Here is a 6,889-nt window from a genome sequence, read left to right as displayed (position 1 = left end):
TCTTCTCGAACTAACTGCGTGAAATAAGGAAATCTTGTTGAGTGAGTGGCATGCAAAATGATATTTGAATTCTGACTGCATTCCATTTTGCATTCAAATAACTGATAAAAAAGAGGAAACTCTGGATTACCCTTGAGATTGTGATTTACGAATAAGGACTTATAGCAAGATAAATTGTGTCTATAAAAATAACTTCCCCTACAAATGAGTGCATGTGTATTTCTTTTAATAATTTAGAGCCTAAAATCGGAAGCCTGAAATAATTTTACAATAAGATGCTTAATTTTGCATCTATAGAACTCCGTGTCTTAAAACCAATCACATTTATTCTTGAGAGGAGCTTAAATAAAATGGAAATGAAATTGTTTGCATTCTAACAAAAACATCGGCGTAAAATTATGGACGCCATACTAATGAAATGTTTTAAATTAATAAATGAACCGTATTTATTTTTTTGATTTTAATTAGTTTTCGAATTTCATATTTTTACACTTTTATTTAGTTTGTCTTATTTCTTTTCAGTAAAGATAGAATTTTATCACAGATTTGTCTAGCACTTTCTGAAGTATAGGGTTTAGAAATTTAGTATATTTGCAAAGTTTCTATAATAATATATTATTTGAATATTTTCAGAACCTAATTATCAATCATTCGATTCACTGAAATAAATTCAAGTGTCACCATCTGGTGGAGAAAATGAGAAAAAAAGTATTTATTTATTTATTGTTCATTTTTATAAGTTTCTATCATTAATTATAAACTCAATATTAAAAAAGTAGAAAATAATTAAAATAAATACTCTTTCCTTTTATTAATAGGCAAATGCATTTTTAAAAGCTGCTTTATCAAAATCACTTTAACATTTGATCTATTTTGACAAAGTCAGCAACAATAGCTAAGGAAATACATAAATGTTCTAAGATAAATATACATTGGTTTTCGTTTGCATAGTAAAGTTTCTTTGAAGTGTATAAAAATCAATTCAGTTGTATGAAAAAATTGACTGAATTATCAGAAAGTTCTAAATTTTTCCTCATTTAATTTATAGCATGCCTTTATAGCTCACGTCATACTTGTTTCCTTACATTTATGTTTTACTAGATCATTATTACATAAGTATAGACAAATTTGCTATTTTCAGGTACCCTGTTCTTCAAAACTGTATGAAATAATGCGCTTAATCTGACACGTGTAACGGCGAATCAAATTCTGCATTATCAATTCAAAAAACGTCCGCATGTGCTCCAAATGCCTCGGCAAACATGTTTGAATACTTCATTTCTTTTTTTTCTGTCATGAACACTTTTAATTAATGTTCAATGTTATGGTAGGGCATAACATGTTTCCAAGAACGTATAGTTTTTTTGGTTCCTATCCTGAATTTGATTACTTTATGTATTAAATTATGTTCAAATACGGTAAGCCGCTGAAAAAATATCTGTTTAATTCGATGGCGAATGAATTCCTGAAAATTATTTTTCTGGTGGGTTTTTGCTATTGAATTTATTGAATTTTTGCTATTGAATTATAGCTACTTGCATTTAAATTTTATATATAGAGTATTATTACATTGCCTCAATGTTGGTGTCAAGGCTTGTGTAAATCCATAAGGTGCTAAATCAGGAATTAATTTTTTAATTTTTTAACTGTAATTGTTACTTATAATGATTATGGATAATATATAATTCAAATTTTACATTCTCAGCAACAGACGTGCTGGAAAGGAATCTTTTAATCGCCAAACGATTTGAAGATGAATTTTGTTTTAACCTCAGTACAATAGTATAGTCATCATAATAGTAATTTGATTATTAATAGGTAATATTCGAATAGCATAAGTGTCTTTAATTTGAAGGGAAAAACATATTTTTGTTACGCATATACAAGGGTATCCAGAAACAAAATTCCTTTAAACAATTTTAAAAAGGGAAATAATTATTAGAAAGACACATTTATTGCATAATAAAATACAATTTTTAGGCTATTTTTCAGTATAATTGCTAACATTTTTGAAGCTTTTATCTTAGTTGGAGATCGAATTTTGTATGACCTTATCGTAGAAAGATGATAAAGAATTGAATGTGAAATTTGAATGAAATGCATTGACAATGATGTAATCTTTGGTTCTTCTTTATCTTCTCCTCCAGTTCTATAAACAAACCATCATTGATCAAAGTCCACCGTCCACTTCTTTCGTCATCGTGAACATTTTCATGCCTTTCCTTGAAACTTTGCATACATCTCTTTAGCATTCAATTACCCATCACAAATTTGTTTGCGAATTTCAATTGTTTTTGTGCTTCTAGCATTACGAAAGCGAATGACAGAAAGCACTGCCATGTGATGGGATATTCTATTTTTTAACATAATAATCACTTAATATATAGCGATTTAAAAATGCCTTCAATGAGTCAGTAAAGTGGACGGTCATGCGGGAATTCGCGAACGCAACGATTCCTCGAAAAAAAAAATTAAAAACGGAAATTATTTTCTGGATATCCCTTGTAAATCTTAAGAAAAATAAAAACATTAATCAAAAATCGAGTAGTGAATTTCATGTGTTTCTATGAAACACGCAGTTATAAATAAATAGTAGAAAACTATACTTTTAATTTTTAAGAATCGAAACAAATCTAGAACAAAAAAATGTTTCTAATTATAAAAGAAGCAAAAAAAAAAAAAAAATAATCATAACAGTGTAATATTTTGAACTTTTATTTATTTATTTTCGGAATATTTATATTTTGTACACCTGAAATTGAAAAAAATTATCAAATATTTAAAAAATTGCTTTTAAGTTATTTCGATTCAGCCTGCTTTACGTTGTTTATCTTAGAATAATATATCTTCTATTCAATAAATTTATACTAAGATTTCATGCTACTGAGCGATTTTGGTATAATGACTGAATAATGAATTTCATTTCTCTTATTCGTTTTGATTTTGCTTTAAATTTGCGAATCCATTCGAATTTTTATGTAGATAATATATTCTCACCTATATTTATTCCATAATTTGATACAGATATACAATTTTGATGTAAAAATATTTCGCCATGTTTCAAATATCTGGCACCATGCACAAATACATATGAGCACATAATCGTCCGAGTTTTCAGTTGTCGATTTTAATCAAAGTTTGAAGCAAATTTATTTGTTCTTTTATGTAAAGGCTACATAAATTTTGTTTGTGTATTTCATTTCATTTTTAAGTTATTGCGCTCAAATGCACGAAGATACAGCTAAAAAAAATTGCTTTTCGCTCTAGCAGTCCAAAGCATTAAGTGTTCCTAAAGTCTCAAAGTTGAAATGTGTTGTTGTTTCTTATGGCACTTGCCATGAACAAGCCCGCTGTTACGAAGACAGTGATTTTAAGCCGGCGGGGGAGCGTCTCTTGTTTTTTTAGTAGCGCCAACTAGGGCCAAGAGTATGACTTTGCTACTCACGCATCACTCATCCACTTGCACAACCTATTTTTACAGGAGGGCACAATCACACATAGAACAACCATGCCCAAACTCGAACACAGGACGTCCAGATCACGGGGAAGACGCGCTACTCCTATGCCAGGAGGTCGGCTTAACGTTTTTGATGATTGCAATCTATTTTTCAACAGATATTCTCAAGAAAATAAAAATAACATGTAAATAATTATACAATTCTAAAATGATAATATCTAATAATAATAGTAACATTATTGCAATATCTACTACTAATCAATAAAATTCACTTATCAGTAATAATACTAATCAATAAAATTCACTTATCAGTAATAATACTAATCAATAAAATTCAATCACAAAAAAATCAATATAATTGTCTGAAACCATACAATGGGGCAAGTTGTAACACGCGTTTCTCTGGCGTTTCGATTCGTGTAGTTCTATTTCCTGCGGTAATTGATATCATGCCACAGTTACTTTATGATATTTGCCAGTTTGATATTTACTTTACGATATTTGCCAGTTACTTTATTCTTGTTAGAGTAATTCATGAACAGTTTCTGATAGAAATAATACTAAAAATATTATTATTTACAAAGAAAAGACAGAGTGGAAAGGAGGCACATATATAGATACATATCAAACAGATATTACATTAAAACTCGCCAAATTTTTATATATCCAATCGCATTAAAACACGCCAAAAAAGTACATAATTACATCATACACGGGAGAAAGTAATAGAAAAGGAAGGTTATTTCAGAACAAATTATAAATCTGAACGATTCTATTTATTTATTTATTTTTTCTTTAGAATGAGAAACTATAAAAAAAAATCTGAAAGAAATTAAAAAAAAAATCGAGTTGCATATGTTTAGATACAACCGAAGTCTTAGAAAAAATATCACATATTAGAAATGCAGCCGATTTATTAAATATTTATCACGTGTCCCTGCATAGATATATTAAAAAGAAAAATCAAAACGTTCCTCTTTTTATTGAATATGCTAAATCAAAGTTAGTATTTACATCTGCAGAGGAAGAGGAAAATATCTTCATATCTTCTGAAATGTGAGGATATTTACTTCGGATTGCTTCCATTAAAAGTAAGAAAGTGGAAAATAAAATGGCTGATTAGCTGTTTGAAAAACAAAATTCTCATTTTTCATTTTCAAATCTTCGAAATGTAACGATCTGTCATTTGTTTGCTTCAGTTGCATTTTCGTTAAAGATTGCCTTTTATATTGATTGTTTAAATATTTTAATCATTTTCTGCTATAAAACCACTTGATATAATTCATTTCCATTATGCCAAATAATAATAATTAGCAGATGTCTTTTTGTTTCAATTAATTAAAAATATTAACAAAAAAGTATTTTTAAATATTATTGTTTATATCGTTACAACTTACCTCACGTCTGTTACAACTTACTCCAGGAGAGCGAGACAAGTTGTAACAACTTATTTATTTTGAAAAAAATGTTTATTGTTGCTAAAATTATTAAAACTTTGTGTTTCTTTTTTCTGCATAAAATAAATGAATAGGTATACTACATAATAAAGCAGTTATAAGCGAGAAATCTTTAACATTTTTAAAAATAGTAATATTTTTCCAAATATTGTTACAAATGGACACTATCTCTCTTTCAAGAATAAAAGTTATTGCAAAGAAAATAATGAATTAATAAATAATAAAACATAATAAGTGAATAATTTATTTCAGAATATTCAGAAGATAATTACAGTTTTCCAGAAATATCTACAGGTACAGTAGCATGCTTATACTACAAGATTTAAGAAAAAAGAGACATTGAAAACTGTATAAATATCTGCAGCAAATGGCTTAAATGCTGCTGGAGAGGAAGAATTATACCTTTACTGGGATTTAATAATAGAACGCATTGCTTAAGCACCGGAAGAGGTAATTTTCCTTGTGGCAAGTGAAACTAATTGTTACTTTTCACAAATCCTTGGAAGAAAAAAAACTTGCTTCCTAAAAGAAAGAAAAAAATGTAAAAGAAGATTTTCTACTTTTTTTCCTTATCCCTCCCTCCCTCCCCACCCCTCCTTTCCCTTTTCAAAGCATCAATATAGATTGATTAAAGGATCAGATCAAATGCAGTGACAGCTCAGTGGACCCTGGTATTTTTCCTTGACCTTTTCAGAAATGCAGTTCTCTATTCGTTTCTTTATCTTTTATATATCTTTTTTTTCAATATTAAATAGAATTAACTCGAAATTTCAATAAGCAAGTATTTCAAAATATTAGATGCACCGTTTAATGGCAACATTTTTCTTGCAATTCTTCATAATGATGATTAAAATGCATGAAGCTCAACGTCATTTCATTCTCTTTAAACCGCATTAATTAATAGAAAAATCCCATTTTCGCTGTTTGGGCAAAAGTGGCACTGTGGGCCGCCTTTGGACACTTAAATATGCATTTAAACTATACAATGGAATATTTCATACTAATAATTAATATTTGAGAGACATTTTAAAACAGTTTTTATCGTTTTTATTACATTCATAAAATTTAGCAGAATTTTCATACATTTGAAATTCGCATTTGCACATAACAATTCAGTGATATATTTTAATTTACTTTTTTTATTTTACAATTTATCGTACAACGAAAGTTGTTTCCTTAAACCTGTTGTACCTTGTTTATTCTAAAAATGACACTAAGACTGCAAATTCTGTCGACTCCTTTGATCTGTATGATGTGGAGTGTAAAATCCTTTAATTATTAAATAAATTTAATAATTTTGTTCAATAACAATTAATTTTGTTTGCTTGTACATGTTGTGCCATGTTTATTCTAAAAAAGATATTATAGATTCTAGAATTTCCATCTAGATTGATCTGTATGATGTGGAGTGTAAAATTCTTTAATTATTAAACTCATTGAATAATTTAGCTCACAAAACAGATTGATTTTGTTCGCTTGTACATGTTATGCCATGTTTATTCTGAAAAAGACATTACAGATTCTACAATGCCCATCTCGATTGATCTGTATGATGTGGAGTGTAAAATTCTTTAATTATTAAATGCATTGAATAATTTAGCTCACAAAACAGATTGATTTTGTTCGCTTGTACATGTTATGCCATGTTTATTCTGAAAAAGACATTACAGATTCTACAATGCCCATCTCGATTGATCTGTATGATGTGGAGAGTGAAATCTTTTAATTATTAAATGCATTGAATAATTTAGCTCACAAAACCGTTTCATTGTGTTCGCTTGTACATGTTGTGCCATGTTTATTCTGACAGAGACATTATAGATTCTAGAATGCCCATCTCGATTGATCTGTATGATATGGTGTGTAAAACCCTTTAATTATTAAATGCATTGAATAATTTAGCTGACAAAAGCTATTGATTTTGTTCGCTTGTACATGTTATGCCATGTTTATTCTGAAAAAGACATTACAGATT

Source organism: Argiope bruennichi, chromosome 10 (genome assembly GCF_947563725.1).
Source record: "Argiope bruennichi chromosome 10, qqArgBrue1.1, whole genome shotgun sequence".
In the NCBI taxonomy this organism is placed as follows: domain Eukaryota; kingdom Metazoa; phylum Arthropoda; class Arachnida; order Araneae; family Araneidae; genus Argiope; species Argiope bruennichi.
This window is presented reverse-complemented; position numbering follows the sequence as displayed.